We start from the raw sequence: 13,561 nt of genomic DNA on the forward strand, positions 1-13,561 counted from the left end.
TCAATTTATTAACTGATGTATGTATATATACCAAGACAAAATGTCATTTATTTTCAATAACATATATTCACATAAAGATGTACACCTTGGTCGACATGTTACAAGGTAAAATGAAATTGTTAGTATTTTCCTGTTATTAACAGATTCCATTACTGTTCTTATAAAATTTATAGAAAATTCATAATAGATCCAAATCCGAATCTGTAAATTCTGGGAGTTTGGAAAATGAGTCTAGTTTGTTCATAAATTTTCCCATGATTTTTAGTGACCTCAAACTTAGTTGAAAACGTCCGTAAACACAGACTGGTCCAGATTGGTTCTTGAAATGATAGGCAGTTTTGCAAAAATCACCATAAATTGTAGAAACATCGTATGGAGAGCTTCAAGTATTCATTTTAAATGCATAAACCTGAACTAATTGCATATAATATAGTTTGGAAAACAAAAATGTTTAAGTCGACCAAAACAATCCGTGAATGGATCCCAACTTTTCTGATGAAAGCTGTTAGAAGTATTTAGTTGTGTTCTTGGTGGTTTTAACTTGTATTCCCCCCCCCCCTTAAAACTTAAGAAAATACAAAATTGTAAGGGTATGAACTCACCTTGAATGATTTCAGTAGGTGAGTGTTGGAGATAAGAAGTGTTCAATTCAAGAACACTTGAAGGATTACTTTGAGGATTCAAGAATCTAACACAAAACGATGGAGTTTGTGTAAGAAATCAATGATTTGAGTAAAATGAAGTGTAATCATCACAAAGAGGATGAATCATACTTACCAAGAGTGTAAGAAAGCTTGATGATCAGCCTTAAATCTCGAATATTTAGAGAGAGAAAGTTGTGTTTGATCTTTTGGTGAAATGAGAGCAAGTGAGTGAAGAGAGGAGTGTGGAGTGATGTTTCCAGCTCTAATAATGTGGAAAAAGGTTGGAAATGATTGAAAAAGTACATTGCCACGACCTGGGCATAGTAGGAGGAGTGTGGATGGTCAAAGAGTGGGTGTGAGGGGTTGCTTGTGTCATAAGCTAAAGGAAAGTCAACACTCCACCCCTTGTACTTGACCCACTAAATCTTGGATAAGATTGACATTAAAAACGTGATTAATTATGTATTTTGGGTCTTCATTTGTTAAAATAAAGTTTTGGGTGAAAATCCCGCGTTAAAATGATGAAAAATGGGCCTAAAATGCTAAAAATATTGAAAATCGGGTGAAAGTTGTCAAAAACCGAAGTTCCTGGCCGAAGTCGCGAGGTCTTGGCTCTTAAGGAGTTGAGAACCGAAGCCGAAGTTCGGTTGATCATAAGGACCGAAAGTAGAGAAGAGACCGAGAGGAAAGGAAGAAAAGAACCGAAGGTGGGAAGGGAATAGGCGAGGCTCGGTCTCGGTTCTCGGTCCCGGGGGTTTGGTCTCAGAGGTTTCGGCTTCCGGAGGTCTCGGTTCAGGCGAGGTTCGGTTCTTCCTAGTTTCGGCTGCTGGGGCTCGGTTTCGGTTGCTAAGAGGTTTCGGCCTCTAAGAGGAGTTTCGGCTCCTTAAGGCTGTTTTACCCGTTTTAACCCTGTTTCAAGTCGTTTTTGACCCGGTTAAGGGTCGGGATGGCCCTAAAGACTATGAAAAGCTACAAGAACTTTTGAGAGAGATTTGGGAGAGATTTGAAATAGAGAGAGACAGAGTGACTATGATTGATGGAAGTTTCGTTTGTGACCTTTTTTAGTCTCCGACTTCACAATGCAAGGTCCGTAAACCCCATTAAGCCTTGTTGTAGCGTCCTACACACTCCCGATGAGTGTGTAATAGTGTTTTATCGCTTTAGTTCAATGTTTAGCATTTTCACGGATATGGAAATTCAAATGTACGAATTTTCCAATTGATGTTTTCTCATTAAAATATCAGGTTGTTTAGTAAATACACAATATAAACCCTAATATACAAGGGCTAATTGAGTCGTATGGTTTGACTTGTTGACTTTGTTTGACTTTGATTTGACCCTAAATTGACTATTGTCACACAATCGATCCTATACCTGAACCGATGGGATACGATACATAATGTCTTACATAAATACATGATACTTTACCAGTCTCCTGCTACAATATTGCTATATATAGAATTCCCTTATGTTGAATCTTTTCAACATAACATTCATATATGTCCTTTGACTAAATTTGATTCAAAAAATTCTTGATCTAACCTTTTAGATTTTGAAATGCAGTATAAGTTCGTCTCCCTTAATTATAGCAAAAACAACTTTTCAAACTCTACAACTTTGCGAATCGAAACTAAAGTTTTCTATAATTAATATTGCTAACTCGCAACATTTAACATAATAATAATAATCATACTCCCACTAACATGATAATTATATCTTTACCTGCATAACACTTATGCTCCCATTAGCTTTGATATGTATTCAGGAAACAGTTGGACTTCTAGAAATCAATACTTATTAATTTTCTTACCAAAGTTCAAATTTTTGATACGTGATGCTTCGATAAAACTTTATCTAAGCTCATACAACTTTTATTAGAAAGCTCATCTATATATCTAAACTATTTCAGAACTTATATCAATAAGTTCCAAATGTTCAAACTAATTGTCAAAGCTCACAATTCGAACCATGAAGATGGATGTCGTAATCATGATCAGATTTGAGAATGCAATTTTCACAATTGTTATCTCCTTAAAATCTTCCTAGTGAAAGCGTTTCCTCACAATCAATTTCACAAAGGAGAGAAACTTTATGACACTTAGATTTTATGGTGTATATGTTCCTATCCATGTGGATTTGTCATAACCATAATCATAAGACAAGGTTTGTGACAAATCCAAACTTATATGGAATGAACTTGTTTAATCTTTATTTCTTGCCACCTGGCAGCACAAGGGCCTACCACGTCTTCCAAGTAGTCAAGCAGCTCACCCATACAGATCAATGGACTTTCATCAATCAATGTGCTTTGCTTTATGCAATAAATTGAGAACTCTTAGAACTCACATGCATAGTCAAGTTTAATTGAATTGCATAGAAACAAGAATATGTCAACACGATAGCTTATAAACCGCATGTCGTGTGCTAGTGATGAACAACTAGGTTTATTCTTGAATTGTTCTTGAAACTTTTCAAGATCATTAAGAATCCCACTAACCTCTTGACATATAAGATTCTCTTGTCAAGAAACATTCCTTAACAAACAAATATTCAAGAGTTAGTGTAGATTATTATCATGACAAACACTTGACACAATTGGTCTTAGTTGGTCTTTATCTGATCCAAGACATCACAACTTACCAACTTCACACGTGCAGGAGTAAGAAACTTTTCTACTCCACATTTGATTTAACACCCTAAATCTGGTATGTCTTGAAACCCTCAAGAATTCCATTTTAGCATAAGTGGTCCCTTAAGTACGTTGGGCATACTTAAGTGTACGCTTAGCGTACTACGCCTGGTTGGTCGCGGAGGAACTAGAGGTACGTTGGGCGTACCAAGCCGTACGTCGGGGGTACGTTCCAGGGGTTCAAAACCCTAATTTTCGGATATGAGACCTATTTAAGAGACCTTAAGTCCCTTAGACTTAGCCCTAGAGAGACTCCACTGCCTTAGAACGTCCTTACACTCCAGAGAAACTTATGAGTCCATTTTGAGTTTTGAAAGTGCATTTGTGACTCTTTTAGTGTTCATTTCAAGAAGAAGAGGTGGTTATACAAGCTTGGAACGAGTTGGTGCTTCAAGATCATGCATCATAGCCACCTTGCAAAGCTTCTAGAGGTAAAAAGCTTGGATCTTTCATCTTAAATCTTTAGATTTAGCTAGGGTTTTCTACCTTGTCCCTTTTTGGTTGATTTTGGACCTCCATTAAGAGTTAAGCAACTCTAGAAGATGGGAAAGACAGATCTGAGGTCCCTTGGTCGTTTAGTATCATAAAAATGGAAGCTTGATGGGAGATTTGGCCTCATGCATGGGTTAAAGACCTTGGAAAGGTCTTAATGGAGAGGTTGGGTGTATATAATACATGCAAACGCATAAAGTTGCCAACTTTATGCCTTAGGAAATCTTTATAGACTTAGATCTGGCTTTTGGATGTAAAGGAAATGAGTATTAAGCACTTAATGGAGAAAGTACTCAAACGGGTTGTACATTGGACGTAACCCAATGTACGCTGCAGGTAGTCCCAAGTCCCAGTACGGTGTGCCTACCCGGATTGTACGCCAAGCGTACGCACTGCGGATGGGCCGAATCTGTTTTGGGCCTTTGAGTTATTTGGCCTCATTTGATTTTTAGGCATGGTGTTTTCTCGGAATTATGAGTCATACCATTTGTTGTGGGCCATGGATATGTTGATTGGGCTTTATTGGGCTAAGAGGCTCGTTAAGGATTTTGGACTTAGACTTTGGGCCCATTAGCAAGGATGGATAATTGGGCCTTATGGAAGGGTTAGGAGTTGGATTTCCCTAGGTTAATACAAGTCCTAACATTATCTAATATTATTATTCAGCACGGGAGGTTGCAGACTGTTAGGGGAGCAGTTTTCCGTATTCAACAGACAGAGGTGACTCTTCTCACCATACCCATGGGTCAAGGCACCAAGGCCGACCCATTATGTGTTTATGATATATGTGTTAGCCATTCTGTGATTTAATATGATATTTGATTGTGTGTTTTGCATGAAGACCTTGGGAGGAGCCCGTGGCATTGGATGTAAGACCATGTGGGGTAGCCCATGACATTGGATGTAAGATCATGTGTGATAGCCCATGGCAGTCCTAGGTAAAGACCATGTGGGGTAGCCTATGACACTATTATAGGTTTTATGTATGCATTACTTATGTGATATGTGTATAGCTTTAATTAGCTAACGGGACATGAGTATGTGCATCATGTGTGGTATACTCTGGGGAACTCACTAAGCATTTCGCTTACAGGTTGTTGATTTGTTTCAGGTACATCTGAGCCCAAGGGAAAGGGCAAGGCATGATGGCGTGGCGTGCACTCTATCTCTCTCTTTCACTGTTAGGGCTTGGGGACAGTCTAATGATTTGAATAAGTGTAATGAATCATTGGTTTGAAAACAATTATGTTGGGATTTCATGGTTTAAACAAGTATGTTGGGATTTCATGGTTTAAACAATTATGTTGGGATTTCAAGGTTTATGCAATTATGTTTTATTAATTAAAAGTGAAAATTTTATTTAAAAAATTTGGGTCGTTACATATGATGAGTGTTATAAACCTTCTTAAGATGATGTCACTCAAGTCACAATCTTGGAGTACAACTCTAAGACTTGATTTTGGAACAACGTATGATTCACCTTTTGATTTAACCACTTCAACAATTTATGATTCCTCTTCTTAGCCATACTAGTGTACTAAGGTGTCCTTAGAGGATCAATTGTGACACGGTTTCATAATGACTAAGTTAATCATAAAACACGATACGTAAGTACTCTCTTTTCCTTTCAGATTGGAGAAACTTTTATCTTTCTGCCTAATTGATTCTTCTTATTCATTCTACTATACATTGAAACCTTTTAAATGATTCAAAATTACACTTAATCTTGTAAGCATAACGATATTTACTAAACCTTTAGCAAATCATGACGAATATTCTTATCGTTCTTCGTGGCGGACTTGACCTAGTGCACAACAATGTATACTAGATCCCCTAGTCCTTCACTTGACTCATATACTTATATGAACAAGGAATTAGTCTCAATTTCCCAAATACAAAGGTTCTCATTCATTACACAACACAAGTCGCATGATTCCAAGTTTCTGTCCAATTGAAACTTGGGTGATGAGAATCATTCCCTAATTGGTAAATTTTCGACACTTCCATAAATAACATAGCTAAGAATCACATCCATTTTCAACATTGCTAACAATAGAAACATACAAACATCAATTTTCACAAAAATCATTGCAAGGATATATATAAATAAGACAAAAAAATCAAAATTTATTTTATTTATAAAAACCGGAAAATCTTGTCCTTACAACGCAATTACAAATGAAAACTATGTTACTAAAATGATCCTAAGAAATCTATAATAACTCCTATACAATAGCTCAAAAATCTGATCATCAAACCATACGATTGAAATCCATCTCTTCACGATCAGACTCAACATACCTTTCATTTAAGCTTCCTTTCTTCTCTTTGATCCTACAAAAAATCAAAATGCAATCTTATCACATCATGTATTAAGAATCTATAAATAGGAACTTAATAAAGTTAGATAGTGGATTTACCTGAAGCATAGTCATACATCATGACTCTCCCATTTTCGCGATCCTTCAGGTACATACGGTAGCTTCGCATCCAATGCCCCTTCTCCGGGAAGTAGAAACAAATGGACTCTTTTGGGAAAATCTCAGATTTAGCCTTTCTCTTTATCATCCGGTCAAATGGTTTCACCATGGCCAATCCCTTTCATTTGGGAAGAGAATACTTAGCTGATTCAACCCTTAATATAACACCCAAATAAAATATTAAGGTTAGGACCCAACACAATATTCTACAACTCGGAAAAAGGATGTCGTAATCCAGCTGCAAAATATTTGAAGGTAAGTAAATAATGATTTACTAATTTCCACCATGGAAAACAAAAATTAAAAAATTAGGTTTTAAATGAATTGAAACTCCTAGATCTTTTGAGATTCATTGAACTTTTCAATGACATGTTTAATCTCGATTATGCCCTTCAAGGTTGTGACTGGGATGCCAAGGATCACGAACAAGGTGTGAATAACCATGCAAATTAGCTTGGTACTCTCAAAGACATATATAGCCTAATAAATGTGTCGGTTAACCACACACGCTCCATTGATATATGATAATCTATGAGCTACCCATTTCCATCCTTCATTGGTCCCATATTAGTGTGTAGGTTACCCACACACGCTCTACTAACGACCAACAAGGTGCAATGCGCAATTTCATGGATTAGCACTAAATTCACATTTTTGCTAATGTAACTAAGATTTTGGGAATTTATAAAAGTGTTTAGTTACTTCGTATTTCATTATACTTATAATGGAAGGTTGTGTCTTATCCTACCCGTTCGACTAACGACCCTTCACTAGTCAAGGGTGCGGTGGGTAAGAGTGGATACCCAATGACGGTCATTTTACAGGCTGCTTCCTTAAACACCCCTTATAGTTCAACTTTGTGAATGAGGCCTACTAACGATAAGATTGAAATTTACTTATACATATATAAGTATTAAGCCATTAATATTATAATAGTATAAGGGTGTATTTTAAACATTTCAAAATACTAGGGTTTTTAATCAAATTTAAAATTTTCGAAAAATTAATACCTTTTAATTTTAAAATCTTAAATATTAAAACATTGATTTAATAATCATCCAAAATTAAACAACTAATTTAAATTATTAAATCTTAAAGGATTATCCATTAAATTAAATAATTAATTTTACCTAATCCCTTTATCCCCTAGATTTTGAAAATTTGGGAAGGGATATTTTAAAATCTTTAATCATCCATTTAAGCAATTAATAAGATAATTACCAAAGATAACATTATTCTAATCCCTAAAATTTTAAAATCTAATCTTGGGGAGGAAGGTATTTTTCGATAACCCTAGGGTTTACAAACCCTAAAATCGAAAATATAGGGCCAAAGGAAAAGCGTTCAAGAAACCCTGACAAATTTCAAAAACTAGGCTTTTGAAACCCTAATTTTGAAAATCCAAGCCCTAGGATTTATTTGCCATAAACCCTAATTTGTCAAATTCATACTTTTGTATCAATTCTAATTGAAAACAACAACCAAAAGCTCTGATACCATTGTTGGGTTTTATACATATCAAATAATCATATATGTGCATGCAACCCTAATTTGAGTATCTATGTTTCACTATTAGACATACAAGCATTGAACACAAAAACTAGAAACCCTAGGAGGCACATGTAATTTTTGAAATTAACATATAATTAGGGTTAGGATACGTACCTTTATTTTTATATTGTAATAACAATCAAATCCTTGAAGATCTTGAACTTTCGTAGCAAGCGCCACAAGTGTCACACCTCTAATGGCTCCAAACAAACCTAGCAACCAAGGATTATTATGGAGAGAGAGAGAGAGAGAGAGAGAGAGAGAGAAGGAAAGTGAAAATTCAGCTCTAAGCCTTTCTTGGAGTGCATGGGACGAAATCCAACCCTATAGGGGTTTATATAGGTGATAAGGAAGGTTTAGGATAAGGCAGGTGTATCTTAGATAACCCTAATCCCTTAACTTAATCCCTAAGGCTTCAAAGGCACCCTGAGAGCCGAAGAAAACCCTAGGACACTCTAAAGTTCGTTCCACCCCTCTAAGGGAGGTTCTAGAATGCTCAATGCTCAACTTTTGAACATCATCACCTTTAGTCCCTACAGTTTCAGTTAATTCCTTTAATCCGAAAATTAATTCCAAATTAATTTCTGATTAAATATTAATTAAACAATATAATTTCTAATTAATATATTATATCCGTAATACATTAATAAATCATTTCTCTTGATTTCAAATTAATTTATTAACCAAGTAATAAATTAATAAATCATTCTTCTCTCTCCAACAGTTATACTTATCCTATTCAATTGTTAGGTTCGAAAGCAACCCAAAAGGACATTGCTACTATCAATTCAAGTACATACCAATTATAGTTAAGGGCTTGGACACCTAATCCAACACAAATAACCCAAAAAAATGATCTTATGATAGCCTCCAAAGCATCTGTTTTGACACACCCTTTCTTATTGTTCCCACCAACTTCCAGAATAGAAAGAAAAGAAAGTTCGATGTTTTCAAAGGGCAATTCGGTATTTAAGTTTATTTTTATCCAAAACAACTAATTATACCAAAAATCTCAATTTTTTTGTCTTCTATTAATAAACATCAAATTCGATTTAAAAAAAAAAATCTCAATCAATTCAAATTCACACTTTGAATCTAAACTATAAATATTTCAATTTTAACATTCACAATGTGAATTTGAATTACTATTTCAACTCTTTGATCGTTTACAAATCAAGTGAAATTTACATATGAATAGAAATATATTTCCATGTAGTTTTATAATATTTTAACGTTTTGAATATTCGTAAATTTGTTCTGTAAAATCAACAAATGGATTTATTCATATTGTGAATTTGAGGTAGCTCACAATTTAGTTTTCGAAATTCACAACTTGAATCTGACTTACTATTATTCATATTGTGAATTTGAACTGAAATTTCAATTTTTTCTAACATCAATAGGAACCATATGTTTCAAGAGTAGCAAAAAATTATGAATTTTGATAGATTTATTAATTTTTTTCGATAAAAAAGATCTGAACTTTTCAAAAAACAAAGAAAATTAAGTAGGTTTTTTTGAAAAAAAAAATCATTTTTACATATCAATATAGATCTCTATGGAAGGAGGACGAATAACCATGAACAATTGTATATTTATTTTTTTTCAATAAAAAACATGGCCTAAAAAAATAAACCAAACAAAGAAGTGAGTTTTGTCATAATCTGGTGTATGTGCATCAATTATAAAAGTCTACAACCTTCCTTTGTTGTTGATTGCTTTAAATTTTGACGTTTTGGTTTGGTTCTTTGGTTCCTTTATTAATAATGGTTCTCTATTGAATTTTCCATATATATATATATATATATATATATATATATATATATATATATATATATATATATATATATATATATATATATATATATATATATATATATATATATATATATATATATGATTGCTTTAAATTTTGACGTTTTGGTTTGGTTCTTTGGTTCCTTTATTAATAATGGTTCTCTATTGAATTTTCCATATATATATATATATATATATATATATATATATATATATATATATATATATATATATGTGGGAAAAGAGAATATATGGCTATTAGGTATTTTATCTTAGGAATAAAATATGAAAACCGATGTTGTTTAGTTGGTGAAAAATCAAATTATTTAATTGATTTCCCGGTTTCTTAGAATAATGTTTCTTTCCTTCTTTCAATCTCAGCATGCACAATCATTCTTTAATGACTAGTCATCTTTAACCCTAATATGACAATTGGTTCCTTATCTTCTCGTGTCGTCTTTTTCAATGGTATTATCGGTGGTTCCAGGTTGACTGAAAAAACATATTTGATGATAGATGGATCGAATTGTTCTAGGTAGTAATTAGTTTGTACAATGTATAATTGATGAAAATAAAGAAATTAAATTGTGTGCACTTATGCGATGTGCCAGATAGTATGATAACATAAGTCATGATTAATTTATTATGCTAAAATTGCAATAGATTACTTTATAGAAAAGAAAAATGGAAGATCAATTATGTAGATTGCAATTATTAGGAAAATCATAGGAATTACTCTGTTTTCCTCTTCTTTAATTGTATAAAGCACATATTAAATTATGAATAAATAATGGAAGAAAATAATTTTTATTTGCACCATACTAAATTATACTATGTTTGATTACAATATGCTTGATTACATGGATTTAGTATACGAATTCATTGGGACTATAAAAGACGACAAATGAGGCTTATCGTAAGATGTACATTTGCAATAAAGAAGGGTTTAAAAGATTGAAGGCTAATAGTTCATGTGGGGGTGCAAAGAAACGACATAGAGATTTAAGGATTGGATGTTAAGCAATGCTTCGAATTTCAAAAGGGAAAAATAGGCTATGGTTTATGGACATGTTTAACGATACCTACAATCATGAGTTGATCGTTACACCTACAAAAGTAATGTAGCCTCATTCTAATGGAAGTTACATTGTTAATTAGCATGTCAATCTCTTATGGTAGAACTAGGTTAATCGAGGTTAAAGCCTTCTCAAATTAAAAAAGTTGTTAATGTAATGAAACTCCACAGGACATTGATGTTACTTCAAACCATTGTGTGGATATCTTATCCGAGCAATGAAGAAAATACAAAGGTAAGGATTTTTATGGGCTTATCAAACATTTTCAAGATAAAGCATTAGTTGATGTTAACCAATATTTTTTTATGGAATTATTTGAGGATGGGTTACCTCGAAATATGTTTTGGGCCGATGGAAGATCAATGGATTCATATACTAAATTCGAAGATGTTGTTGTGTTTCTTGTTACATACATGACAAACAAATTTAAGATGCCATTTTCTCCATTTGTTAGGAGTACTACAAATTCCATATTATTTGTTTCATCTAAATATGTCTAGAATGAGAGTTATTCAACTATGAACATGGCAAGTCAGAATATTATAACATTTCAAGTGTTTGAATAACCAACTTCAAACGACCATATCTCATTCATTACATATCAATTTTGTCTGATTCTTTTTCCTGTGTACTCTTCGTTTTATAGACTAAAACTTTTCTTTATATTTAGCTATGAATATCGACTTATTAAGCTCCAAAGTTGACTCATTGTAACTGTCAAATTCTCAAATCAACTTTTTATTAATTTTTGTCCAGCTTTGCAACCTAATGATTTTTCATATGAACTCCTTTTAAGTTGGTTCTTTTGATATTGCTTCTTTTTCAAGTCTACTATAAGTCATCTTTTTATTCTTTTTTCTTTCCTTTCCTCTAGGTTTGACTTTTATAATCTCAAAGTTGGCATTTTATCACTTTTCACTACTACAAGATGATCCTAATGCAATCTTTTAGATGCAACCATTTAGCAATAGTTTCATTTTATTATATATAAAAAAGGTTTCATTCAACAAAAATGCTGCATTAAAAGACTAAAATACGACTTTTTTAATAAAAGTTGCAAATTTTGTTAAAAGTTGTAATTTTTTTTAAAAGTTGCAAATTATATTTAAAATTACAACTTTTTTCTAAAAAGTTACAAATTTTATTAGAAATTGCAACTTGTATTATAAAAGTTGCATTGTTAAAACCCGAATGCAAATTTTGATGTAAATGTTGCCTAACTACTTAGTTTATATTATGAAAGATAAATTATAAATTAAGATTGAATTAAAAAAGCTAAGCTATATTGTTTGAATATAATATTACTCATTAAACTTATTCTTTTTAAGTATCTTTTCCATTCCCTCTCAATAAATTGACTTTTATTTCTATTTCCCTCTAAGCTAATTTTGTTTCTCTTTAATTAAATTTTATGTTTTTAATGTTTGACTTTTCAAAGTCATAGTACCCTTACAGGCATACACAATCCTATCAAACCTAACTTGTCGAATCCAATCATAAGTATTGGAGGCTGCACGCAGGGCACCATCCATCCGTTGTCAATTATCACCATTGGAGATCATTTCCTCTTAAACCTAAATCATCGTTCATCGCTATTGAAGTAGAAGTTGGCTACTTCATATAGTCGACATTAAATTTGTATGGCGTTGTTCATCTTTCATACTGTTTCTTCTCATCCCTAATTCTCGATTATCCACATTGAAGGTACTCTCTCTTTCTTTCAAGGACTTATTCACATTTAGGATTAAATTTGAGCCTTTCAACTGTAGATGTATGGCCCCTGCAACCAATCAACAGCTACAACCACATGAAATCAATTGCAATGTTAAACAAAAATTTTGATTATTGAGTTGTGAGACATACCCAGTTAGTTCCCAAATGTTATGGACCCATCAAATAATTTTGATTATTTTACATTAGACCTTATGATCATGTCGTCAAATTGTTACTAATCTTTAAAAAGGATTTACACAAACCCTTATAAAACTAGATCAAATTGATAATTTGATCCTTTCAACTGTAGATGTGTGGCTCCTGCAACCAATCAACAGCTACAACCACATGAAATCAATTGCAATGTTAAACAAAATATGTGATTATAGAGTTGTGAAATATACCCAATTAGTTCCCAAATGTTATGGATCCATCGAATAATTTTGATTATTTTACATTAGATCTTATGATAATGACGTCAAACTGTTACTGATCTTTAAAAAAGATTTACACAAACCCTTATAAAGCTAGATCAAATTGATCCTCATTAATGTTAAATCACATGTGGGTAACTCAAGTTAAGAACAATCAGTGATAAATATAGATAAATTAAATATAATCTTTAGGAAAGGAGAGGAGAACATGAAATATAAGCTTAACCATCATTAGGGTATATACGAAAAGGTAATTTCTCTTGAAGGAATTGAAAGAAGAAGAAGTGTTAGTTCGATCATTGTTGTTTTTTGAGCGCCAATGTTTCAACCATAACACAAGGACCCAAAAAAGTAGCAAGTAAAATAGATACATGATCTCTATGCATAGAATGTGTGTGAAATAGAGAACTACAAATCACAAAAATAATGGAGAGTTGAGAAAGAACCACAAATAAGAAAAAATGTTGGTTTAATTTTTTTCTGGAATTTCTATGAATAGATCAGTGGACCATCATCTTCATCCATCAAAATCTTTCTCTCTATTTCCCTCTCTCTTTTTCTCTAAACATACACTATGGCTGTCTACATGACCTTTTTAATCCATATCATACAAGTCAAAAGTTACAACTAACATGCTAACCGGTTATAATACCCTTTACCGATTACTTTTAGTCGATATGTTTTT

This window comes from Lactuca saligna, chromosome 2 (assembly GCF_052625555.1).
Source record: "Lactuca saligna cultivar CGN05327 chromosome 2, ASM5262555v1, whole genome shotgun sequence".
Lineage (NCBI taxonomy): Eukaryota > Viridiplantae > Streptophyta > Magnoliopsida > Asterales > Asteraceae > Lactuca > Lactuca saligna.